Raw genomic sequence first — 12,457 nt, forward strand, 5'->3', positions numbered from 1 at the left:
TTCGACCACAATATACATTTTATACAGGTGTAGATCGGTACTTGGCCTAATTTGTACTGCTTCACATAGTTATGGAATAACCCCATTCAAACACCTAACTGGTTGACTGCATCTATTCTTTTTACACATCATTGTTAAACCATGTCATACATACAAGAGTATAATTATATGTGTTGTTGCTTTACATGTTATTGAAAGAGGTAGCTGCAATGCTCTTTTTACACTGGAGATGAACATGTGGGATGGTAAGGGTAAAAAAGATTTCTTTTGTTCCATGTCATTATGAATGGTTAATGCAACAATGTTTAGTAATGTTTAAGCATCTGTACAACAGAGAAATGCAGAATTTATTGCTGAACATAATATGTTTCCACCAGTATCTTCTATAGCAGGGTTACAGTAACTATAAGTGTACAACAGTGACTTTAACTAACCCTTTAGTGAGTCAATAGTGAACCCATCATAACCTCTTGTTCACTCTTTCATACCACAGAAGCAGCGTCAGTAGTGTGAAACCCTGATCCTCAATGCAACTTTTTCTTGAGTTGTTGTTGTTGTGTGTGTGAGAGAGAGAAACATTGCAAACTTCATGTCTGTGGCCCCTTTGTTGCCTGGGCTATTGTTTTCAAATAATTTAAACCCTTCTCTAAATCTTAGTCTTTCTTTCTTTGTTTGTTTTCTTTCCTTTATCTTCCTCTCCTCCTGCCCATTGCTCTGTCATTTGTTCTTCCTTTTCCTTTGCGCTTGTACCCTTTTTGTGTTATAATTCCCACCTATTATTTCTGTCCCAAGCCCTCATTAGTCATGTCGCTGTCAGCCGCCAGCTGCAGACACACACATACACACAACCACATGTATTCTTGCACATGCACAGGTATGGAAGTCATCAAGGCAAGGTCAAAGGTCTGCCTCATTACCCAGCTCCAGTGAAAACTTTTGGTGTTTTATGCACCGGTATCAGAAAGCAGGGGGAGGGAAATGAGGAGAGGAAGAGGAGAGGAAGAGGGGGAACAAGGGGTATAGAAAAAGCAAGATAATGAAGAAGACTGATGTGATTTTAGGAGGAAATAAGAGAAGAGAGAAGGAGTGATAGAGTGTTAGAAGGGTTGAAGGGCAAGACAGAAAGACCTCTTCTTCATCTCTGTTGGCCTGCTCTACTCCACCCCATACCTGTTAACCAGATCAATGTAGCCCAGTCAGAAGATGGGAAACTGTGGTTAGGTGGGGAGGGTTTGGGGGGTTGAATTGAGCTTTGAGGACGAGGGCCTATAAGTCTCACACTGCCCTCACCACAGATGGTGCTGGCGGCATACATGACTGGTGTTTCCTGATGTTAAACACAACATCTCTAAATAAAGTCATTAGGAACAGTCCAACAGAAGCCCATTCATCCTCTTCCTCACATGCACACACACATACACACACACACACTCTCTCTCTCTCTCTCTCTCTCTCTCTCTCTCTCTCTCCCCCTCTCAACACACACACACACAGTGTTGAAACTGTGTGCCTGCATGGGACATGATACGCTGACATGTGACAAGAAGCAAAGCAGGAGTGTGTGTGCATGTTCATGTTCAGCCTTGGAGGTCGGGGTGGTGTCTGTGTGTGTGTCTCTGTGTAAGTGTGTGTGTGTGTGTTGGGGCGTCAGCAGGGAGCAGTCAAGGGGACACTTGTGATGCAGACTGACATGGGACATAAACACTTAGTAGTATAGTGAAGGGACCCATTGTTTCAATCGCCGCCATGTCAGTCTCTCTGTGTTATGGAATGATATGTCTCCGTATGTTTGCCTAATTGCCCAATCTGTCTTTTAGTCTGTCTTCTGATATGTCTATCTCACTGCTTGACTGTGTCTTTCTTCCCTCTTTCACGTTGCTTCTTTTCTATTTATATTTACATTTACATTTTAGGCATGAAGCAGATCCTCTTATGCCAAATGTCTGCTGTTTGATCTGCTAATTCCTGGATGGCAGTGTCTGTTTCTTGCATGTCTGTGCGCGCTGTTAACATGTGGTTTTCTGTATCTCCTTGTCAAGTCATGTTAGTGTTTATGATGCACAATCACACACCAGGTGTCTCAGCACACCTTACATGAAAAGAGAATATAAATGTGCATATAATATGACAGAAAAAGAAATAAGAAAGGCATAAATAAGAAAAAGACAACAAAGGTTTGTCTTTCTGTGTCTCAAAAAGGACAAAACTTTGGATTTTGAGAAGTGCCGTAGTTAGTGGCAGGTGGAATTGTTAACAAGTCCAGTGGTACAGAACATGCAAGGGAGTTATTAGTTGTGGGATTTCAGAGCTGTGGCTGAGCCCAGAAAGGAGGTAAAGGTGTGTGGAGGATATGAGATCTTTAGGGTTGAAGTGCCGGGACTGTGATGAGGTGTGTGAGATTAATGGGAGTAAAGTTGTAAGAGAGGGGAGGCAAGTAAGGGTGAGGTGCTGAGGACATGCCGAATGGCTGTTGAGGATTTGCGTCTGTGTGTGTGTGTGTGTGTGTGTGTGTGTGTGTGTGTGTGTGTGTGTGTGTGTGTGTGTGTGTGTGTGTGTGTGTGTGTAGGTGTGAGTTTGCCTGCATGGACATTCATATTGTCTTACTGCTAAATTTTAAGTGATGTTCTCACCTGAATTCAGACTTGCGATCCTTAACCCAACGTCCTGTAACATCAACTCAAAACCCCACTGTGTAATCTGAAAAATGTATGGTTGTCAAATCCATACCGGGCTGTTTTAGCATTCCTCAGTAAGATTTCGTTCAACAGGAGAAACATGTGTATAAAAGAGAAAGACAGACATATAGATATAGATATAGTAATGGGATGTCAGAATTGAGGGGTATACAGGCAAATATGGAGGTGTTTAGTGTAGGCCAAAGTTCATCCACGTCTCTGGGCTGTTTTGTGTGCTTGCTGCCACTCTCCATCTCAACACACTGCAGCTAGCACCTTTTTTCTTTTGTCAGTTAAATACTGGTTTACGTTACATTGTCAGGTTTTTTATTGTTTAGATAGACTTTTAGCTTACCATACTTTTACTTTTTTTGCCATACTATTAAATAGTTTTAAAAGTGACCACATCACTTACAAAATGTATATGGCACAGTTTATGTTTTATGTACATTAAAAATACTTCCAAATGCTATTTCAGCAGCTCATACACTTTTACTAAGACTCATTTTTCTTTCTCCTTTTATTTTCCTTCTTAACACAGTTACCAGCTAGAGTTACTGGCACTGCCATGTTTAGAAACAGAGAGGCATACTGAGAGCTAAACTGTAGTAATAATCCAGTTAGAGTAATAAGTAGCCCAGTGATTGACACTTCAGTCAAACACTGAAGAGGTTTTACGGCCATGTCTCTTGAAGGACATGTTTCCGTATGTTGGCCTCCTGTTCTCTCTCTCTCTCACACACACACACACACACACACACACACACACACACACACACACACACACACACACACTCTGTATTTGAGTGGCTCCAGCTTAGCTTCTCCCTCTCTCTCAGTAGTACACAGTGTCTGTTTATTGTAGATGAGGTGTGGATGTTTATACTCTCTACGGAGCAAAACAAACCAGTCTGAAGTGTGAGGTGATTCTAAAATAATCCACCTAGCTCTTTGGCAAATTAACACTGTGTAGTCCCTACTTGTTTTATTTGTTCATTTTGGCCCTGAAAATGTACTTACATTCTCTTCCTTGGATAGATCTGCTTTTCCATCAGATAAAAGGCTAAAAAATAGCAATAAATGTAGACACCTCATGGATAATAATAGTTAATGTTAGTGCCCTGCAAAAAATGCATACTGTGTCTCTAAATTCTCTTTTTATAGTATGTATAAATGATACGTAGATTTCAGTCTTATCTTGTTCTTTTTGAAAGCTGACATTGGCGATATTGCTCTCTCTCTCTATGTATATGTACTGCGTATACACACACACACACACAAATTGTAACATGATGAGTATGGATCTGTCTGGTCCAGAAGTTCGCAGAGGTTACATTGTATCATGAAATCAAAACAAATGAATTTGTTTGGATATCTTTTCACACTGTCTAGCTTCTTTTTTCCCCAGTTGCCCGTGCATTAGAGTTTGTATAAATACATCATAGAAACACACACAATGGCTGAGGAGGGATGGATGTCAGTGGTCAGAGCAGATAAGAATGACAAAGCTCTACACTAAGCCACGTCACCACCAGGCCTCTCACCTGCTTGTCTGTCACACAGACGCACTCAACCATCACCGAGTGATTGTTTGTGCCCATACATGTGTGTGTGTATGTGTGTGACTGATGCGCTTTGCCTTCCGTCGACTTTGCGCCCCCACACACACACACACACACACCTTGCTCCCTCTTGTCCCACCTCAGTCTGGAGTGTCAAGGAAACATGAGGCCTTGGGAGATAGCAGCGTGCTCTCCCGGCCCGGCCCTCGGCCTGCTCTGTCTCTTTTTCTCTTCCTTGTGCCAGTCACCTACTGCTGTGGGAAAAGCAGAGGAGATGAGGCCTTAAAAAACAGATCATTGTCCGCCTCCTAGATTAAAGCCAGAGAATGTGAGCATTGTCCACTGAATGGCTAAACCTTCCTGCTGTCACTCAAATGCTGCTCTGAGCGCTACTTCATGTCTAAGAGGCTTATCTGCACTGAAAGGCCCCTAGCTGCTCTGGGGAGAGAGGACGTAATGAAGCGTGTTTTTTTTTTTTTTTTTCCTCTGTAGGGAGAAACCTGCTGCTGGGGGTGTGTGTTGGTGGTGGTGGTGGGTGGTTAGGGGATTCAGGGGGTGGACATGGCCAGTGGGACAGCTGCAGCACCAGGCCCCCCTACCCCACCCCTCGCCCCAACCGCTCCCACTCCTTCAAACTGCCTCTCTCGAAAGAACTGTCATTTATCTAGTCTCACATGAGAGGGAGTGCCGAATACGCGGCATACGGGCCTGAACCCAGTGCTAGCATGATGGGGGGGACATGGGGACAGGACATTATGTGAGGACTCGCCCAGGGACCTGCCTGTTGTCCACGATCAGCCGTCTGTGGGGATGATCAGCAGGCCACTGATGTGGTCCTCTCTTTGTGCTCTGCTGTTTGAAAAGGGGAAAGTTTAAGTGCTGCTTGCATTCAGGGCTGAGGGCCGGCCAGGCTGGGAGGGTTAGCTAAGCCCTGCGGCCTCTGTGTGTGTGTGTGTGTGTGTGTGTGTGTGTGTGTGTGTGTGTGTGTGTGTGTGTGTGTGTGTGTGTGTGTGTGTGTGTGTGTGTGTGTGTGTGTGTGTGTGCTTACATTATCATGGTCTGTATAAGAAAAACTGTAAGTTCCTTGGTCAGCATTATGAGTATAATATGTACAATTTCATGTCATAACATGACCCGCTATGTGAAAAAGTGACTCACACTGTATATGTGTATTTATTTTTAACAAAGAAAATCAGTGTTATTTTGCGTGAGGTCTAGTCATGCTTTATTAATTAGTGTTCAACAACATAAAGAGGCTTCTGCTTATTGAAATGCTCTTAGTTTAGATAGTTTCTTCAAAGTGCTTTACCCTTCGGTCCTTTTTTAATTTTTAAAATTTTATTGCTCAATAAAGCGTTACCATTAGTGCGCCACTTGTTGAATTATGGAACATCTGCCATGATCCCTGCCACTGCTGTGGCATGGCACGCGTGGGTTTCCCCCAGCGGGTCTACATATTAGTTTCTGGATGATTTACAGAAGCCATCAGACCCTGAGCCCAGCTGTCCTGTTCTGCATGCCCTTTGTGTGCTCTGCTCATCTGTCTCTGTGTCATGACGGACACACCTGCATCCTCAGCAGCCCCCTCTAACCCATAAACTACTTACTCTGAATCTACTTCCTGTCTGTTTGTAGTACTACTTCATTGACACAGGTCTTGTAACATGCAGAAACACACCTGGGCTCCTAGCATTTTGCAGTACATGGAATCATGTTTGAATGAAGTGTTTTTAAAGCTGACATTTGTTGAAATTGTGTTCATAATATTAAATCTTCACACAGTATGCTGTATCAGTAGTCTACCTATGACACCAAGTTCTTACTCTTTCTTTTTTATCACCTTTCCAAATATGGATATTTTAGAGTTTGTTTGGCCTGCACAGGCTTTTTCCTTTAGTGCTGTCTGTGTTGGTCAAGGAATGTTTAATACATGACAGAATGATTCACTTTATGAGCACAGGGATGGTGTTTGCTCTCTCTTCTCCCCATCAGACCACGAGCAATGCATGCACTCTTGTAATGCGATCTCTGACCTGGGGTTAGTGCTGCCTGCGCCTATTCTGTGCTGTGTCGGGAGGTCGAGTGGGCTGGAGAGCCTCAGAGTAGACCAGAGGGCTTGTCGGCTGGAAGGGGATGGGAGGAGGATGTTAAGTAGTGTGGCCCAGCTGTGACGGGTGACCCAGTGGTCCATTTAGAGCTCCAACCCCACGCTGGGAGATGGTACATCCCGACATGCTAAAGGGACCCAACTCTGGTACCAGCGTGCTCTTGGCTCAGTCAAAATGTCAAAATATGAATGTGAAATTGTAGGAACATCACTTCTGCAGCATGTTAAAATGGAAGCTCCTGGTGTCCTGTGGTGCTCTATCATTTGTTTGTGGCTTCAAGAGCTTCAGAGTACCTTCTAAAGATAAGGCAAAAAAAAAAATTAAGTGTTGAGGGTTTAGATTTAAAGAGTAGTTTCATTAGACTATAGTGTTGACTATGCTGCTGATATTCCCTAGTATTTCTATGCAATCTGTCGTGTAACAAAGTAACAGTATTCAGATAATGTCCTTTATCTCACAAAATGTTTTTGTCCATCTCAAGAGGATGAAAATCGGATTCCTTAGAATTTGAATGTTAAATAGAAAATGATTCATGGGAATGATCGCTACTTATCAATGATTCACATAATACAATGTGTCCATGCACCCAAGAGTGATAGGTGCCACATTGTGCAGGAGATGGAGAGTGGATTTGAAGGTTCTTTTTCAGTAAACATTTAAAAGAGTGGAGAAGTGAACAAAAGCGTTAAGAAGGAGCTGTTTTGTTGCCCCTTTTTTAACCTAAATAGGCGGTCTGTCCGACCGAGGCCTTGGCTTCAAAGTATTATCCCACACATGCAATTACCATTTCTATCAACTGGGGAGAAAGATTATGCTTTTTGGGTGTTCTTCTGCGTTTCTTCCAGTGGATTCACTTGGTGAATGTGACACGTTTTGTGTCTACCACCCCCTATTGAATTTAAAACTTCTCTATTCTCTGAGTGAGCTGAGGAGAGTCCTACACGCGGGCTGAATAGACACTAAATCTTTCAAGGTTAGGACTTAACCTTCTCCCACTCTAATTCATCTTCAAACTTTAGTCTGAAACCAATCAATATCAGATGATTGGTAAACAATGTGCAGTGTCTGATAGGCAGGTACCAAGGGCCCTCAATGGGATTGCAAATGCTTTGTGCGTTCAGAGTCGCTTTTGCTCTAAAGCACTGTCACAAAAAGTGAAATTACCATTCGCTTGGAATGATGCCATTCATCTTTGTCAGAGCGCCAAGCTCAGCACGCAAGCCGCTCCCCTCAAATTAATTCCTTGTTTTGCATCAGCTGAATTTGCCCAAATCCAGGAGGATGGCTCCAGCTACACCTCGCCTGCATTCTTTAATGTGGCAATTCCAGCTGATTTCACTATGCACAGGGCCCTGTGGCTTTATTTACTGCCTAATTCACAAAGAGAAGGAAATAGATATGAAAATAAGTTGGTAAAATAAGATAAATCTGGTTGTGGAATTTCAGAGGCCCTGCATGTTCCAACCAGGAGAGTTAGAGTAATACACATAGCTGGCTCCTGAGAGCCCGGTGTGATGCTATTGTCGATTTGTCATTTCATGTTGCAAGAGCTCCTGTACAAAGGTAATGTCTTCCCAGAGGCTCTTACCCATGTAATATAATGGGAAAGCATTGTAGAATGAATGTCTGAGGGATTCATTTGTTATCCTGCATGAGATATTCTACAATATGTCAGGACAGTGAAAGTATAATTTAGAGAGAAAAGATTGTAAACAAAACACAGTCATTTGTTTTCCTTTTTTATCAAATTTTTGATGTGCAATCCCCAAGTAAAATGTACATCACTGCAAGTCACTCTACATTTTGTAAAAGAACAAAGACTAAATTTCCCCCGAGGAACATATTTGAAATACAATTCTTTGATGAGAAAAGTATCTTAAATTAGTGGAAATCTCCCTTCTTTTGGATGTGCAAGAAAGAGAACTAGTTGAAACATTTCCACTAGGGGGCTGTGACTTGTTCTTTCCTTCCCTGTGCTTGACTGAAGTCTTTACTGCTGCTGGGTAACCCAGCCCTGCCATCATAAGCCATCCGGCATTTTAGTGGTCACATCTTTGTTGTTTTCTCCCTCCAGCTCATGTAGATGTTATCCCAGTGTTGTTTCATGGTGCGGAGCCCACAGTGACAGCAGTGATGAGATTTTAAAGAGCAGGTTGTCCTCTCCGTTCACTGTCCTCTCCCTGTTGGACTTAAATGCTAAAAATGGTTTCTAGGCTAATTTATGGTTATGGTGACTGTGACCACTGATTTGTGATCCCCTATGTTTGTGTTTATGGAACATGGCTTATTTTCCTCATCTTATCTGCCGGCAGATAGACAACATGGTTTGACAGGGTTTATTTAAATGTTTGCTATTTCCGGCACAAAGTATGATGGAGTGCAATTACCAGGAATGTAGAGTGAAGCCCTGGGGTCAAAGGCCTTTTCCTGTCTCCCTCCCTGGCATGAGTAGACCAAGGTCTCTGTGCTCAATTCCATGTATAGGTTAGACAGACATTTGTGGCATTTCTAAGCATAGCAAAGTGAGGTATATGCCCATGTATATTTTAAGAATCTAAAGAAGCTCTTGTTTGGAGGACTGTGTTTGGAGGGATGGTAACGGTGGAAGAGAAGGGAAGAAGAGCGGAGCAGAGCTGCTAGAGATAAGTGGGTCAGGCCTGAGAGACTGTTCTTCACCTCAGACACCTGCACCTCTCCACAGATCCCTCATCAAGGACTCACTTTGTCCCCAGGCTGCACCATTGTCTGCTGAAGGGCCCTCCAGACTTTGCTCTGAATACCTCCCTGTGCTACTCCAAGTGGACTCAGCCCAGCTTTCCCAAAGAGACAGACAAAAAAGTGGATTCCAAAGAGCCGGCCCCTTGGCATTCCCTCGCCTTTGGGAGATAAAGACGGGAACTTCGGCCTGATTCACTCCTCCACTCTTCATCCCTCTCCACAGTCCCCCAAAAAACCAGGAGATGAGGAGGAGGAGGAGAAAAAGAGGAGACTTGCGAGGGGGTAGTTAAGGGGTGGTCTCAGGGTCACAGAGTGATTAGTGAGGAGCAGAGTGGTGCTCCTTTTTCCCCTTTGGTCCTCCTTCTCTGTGGTCACTGAGAAATGACTTCCACTGGGCTTATTGGGGAGTGTGGGTGGAGAGGGAAGTGGAGGAATTATTCCTTTCTGTCTGTCTGTCTGGACTATATTTAACCTGCCTGACAAGATGGATGCTTCCAAGGGAATTCTCCCCTCAGCATAAATGAAGCCATTATACTCTCCTCTCTTGTCCTTTGCTTTTCATTAGAAACTGAGGGTTTATGATGAAATGTCAGGAGGACATTCAAAATCAGGTTAAAATACAACCCGAGCATAAATGCAGACATGCTAGGTCGCCGCAGGCTCTGGTATGAATGTGTACATTAATACTGCACATTTTACTACTTATTTTACATGAGACAAGTGTACATCTGCACACTCATACATACACATATAGTAGATGTCATTGGACCACATAGCCTTTATATAAAGCACAGCAAATACATGCACTCTCTCAAAAGCTCACACGTACAGCTATTCTCACACATGTATACACACACTGGCATTTGTACATGAATACATACACATACACATAGTTCTGGTGTGGCCAGCCGGTGCAGGCCGTATGAGTTGGAAGTGATTAGGGAGAAATATGCCTGTCTCCCTGTAATGTCAGTAATAGGCAGCAGCACATCAAAGTCCAGGCCTGTCAGAATGATCCGGATCAAACCGGCCCCCATCTGGAAGCCATAACTGACTTTTCACTCATTTAAACACTCTTAAAACACACTGAACAGACATGGAGCTCCCGTCTCTGCTCACCACTCACCACCACTCATATCAGCACCCTCTGCCCTCTGCATCTGTGTGTGTGTGTGCGTGTTACTCTCTCACTCCCTGCATATTGTCCATCTCTCTATGTATTTTCACATTTAATGGTAAGTCCATATGTTTCACATTTGTGTATTGTGTATTAGGCTACTAATTTTCGATGATTAATGTTTTCAGTCACACTTTCAGCCTCTTTTAACTACTAATCCACAGTGCACCAATGATCCTGTTTTGACAGTTTAAAGTGATATCTTTACTGAAATCTAAGATGATATTATTCTTTCTGGAGGGCATAAAAATCTGAACCAAGTGGGGGCCTGTTTTTCTGCTTTAGCAAAGAGTCTAAGATAAATATCTTGTCTGTGCGATAATGGCGCGGTGCATTCTGAGACAATGATGCAGAGTGCTTCCCTCTTGCCTGTTTGCTCACATCGTGTTGACTGGACTCCTGGACATATATTATCTTTCCAAACACAAGTCGGACATGGCTCTAAGTGTATTTTAATTGGCTTTGAGCCGCCTTCCTAAAGCAAACAGCTGGTGGTGTAGCTGGTGGTGCGGTGTGCTTGGTTACTGACGGGTGGCCTGCAGTCAGGGTGGGGTGGAGTCCAATTGCTTTCTGTCCACTCCACCGACAATTAGTCCAATACAGGACTCCATTATGTCTATGTGTGCGCGCACGTATATGCGTTTGTTTAATCTGACAGCATGCCTGCGTACATGCACAGACCTCACTGTGTGTATACAGTAAATATCTGCGTATCACTCTCGGGTGTTTCACATTTAAGCAGCGCACACTCACTACTGTAAAGTATCTTAACACCTGGCAGATAGGATCTTGAGTTAAAGTGCAAGTGATTTAATACTAACAATTAAAGTAGGCATGTCAGCGGGCAGCCCAGGCCCCTGCTGCGGCCGGGCAGGGAGTGGGCCCTCTCTCATATCTCCACCAGACAGGGAGACAGGGGGGCCTCTGGCTCCACAAACCGCTGATGATGCTAACGCACGCTACTTTTCATTCCCAACTTTCAGAGAAGTCTTCTTTCTTTCTTTCCTTTTTTTCAAAAATACATCATCTATGGATCAGAAGTGTCAGTTCCCATTGACAAAAGATGCCACGTTTCTTTTGTTTTCTTTACTTTTTAAACATATATATATATATATATTGTTTTACCCTTCCTCTTTCAATGGTTCGAAAGACTGACACAGGGGTACACAGTCGCTGGCCACCATTGTTAAAAGCAAAAACAAGACTTGTGTTGAATTCACGAATTGACAGCCGAAAATGAAGTGGAGTGGTTTGGAGAAAAGGAACAAGGCACTGCAAGATGAAGGAAAAGGTTTTCAGAGTCTGAGCTCAGCATATGGAGAAAAGCCCTAAAAACTATTCATTTTACAAGAACCAAGGATCTCACTACTAACATGGCCAACTCTACTCTCATAAAATCTATAGACATCCATTATAAAACACCCAGGCCCTTATGAGTTGCTTTGCCCGAACCCAGCAACAGGGCCGTCTGCCTCCAAATCCCCTCTGGAAGTGTTTGAAAAACAAAGCAAGGCTTCACTTCAACCTCATTAACTAGTTATAATAAACAAAACAATGTGTTTTTAATGGATGGCGAGTTCCGTCTCCCCCTTCCCCTCCCAGCTCTGGTCCAGAGCAACTGGCCAGTGGTGGGTTTCCCATGACTGCAGCTTCTGGTGTCACAATGATGGATGGGCAAGGTTGGTGGGGGGCTGCCTCTTGCCCTTCCCCTTTGGGATGTCCCATGGAATGACAGGCACATTGTGGCGCTCGACCCGTGCTGACGTACTGCTCCGCCCGCTGGCACAGCCACAGAGAGCCCCAGAAAATGCCCGTTTTTACAGTTTCACATTCAGCATGTTTCACCTCACGTAGATACAGAGACGCCGAAATGCTTGCAGAAGCATATGCAAAAGTGTATACAAGAGGACACTCATATACAAACCCATGTAAAGTGTGTAAAAAGAGACACAAATGCAATATTGCTCCATCACATGATGTCATTAAACAGAAAATGACCCCGCATTGACCAGGTGTCCTGATTAATTGATTTAAGAGGTTGCTGTAATTCTTGTCACATTTTTAAGCGTAATGTTGAATATTTAGTAGTGCTTTGGGTTAGCGTGCGGAGCGACCCCCTGTACCTGAGGACTCCTGCTGGCCCTCAATGAGGGAGACATTAGCTTCCTGATGAATAAACACCAACAGAAGCTCAGCAGCCACAACACACACTCCTAG

The 12,457-nt window shown here is 43.6% G+C and overlaps 1 protein-coding gene across 12 annotated transcripts in view; it reads left to right on the forward strand.

Annotated features, from left to right (window-relative positions):
- mecom (MDS1 and EVI1 complex locus) overlaps nt 1-12,457 on the forward strand; it is a 132,574-nt gene that overhangs the window by 13,437 nt on the left and 106,680 nt on the right. The gene's annotated exons all lie outside the window — the stretch shown is intronic.

Source organism: Siniperca chuatsi, linkage group LG7 (assembly GCF_020085105.1).
Source record: "Siniperca chuatsi isolate FFG_IHB_CAS linkage group LG7, ASM2008510v1, whole genome shotgun sequence".
Taxonomy (NCBI): Eukaryota; Metazoa; Chordata; class Actinopteri; order Centrarchiformes; family Sinipercidae; genus Siniperca; species Siniperca chuatsi.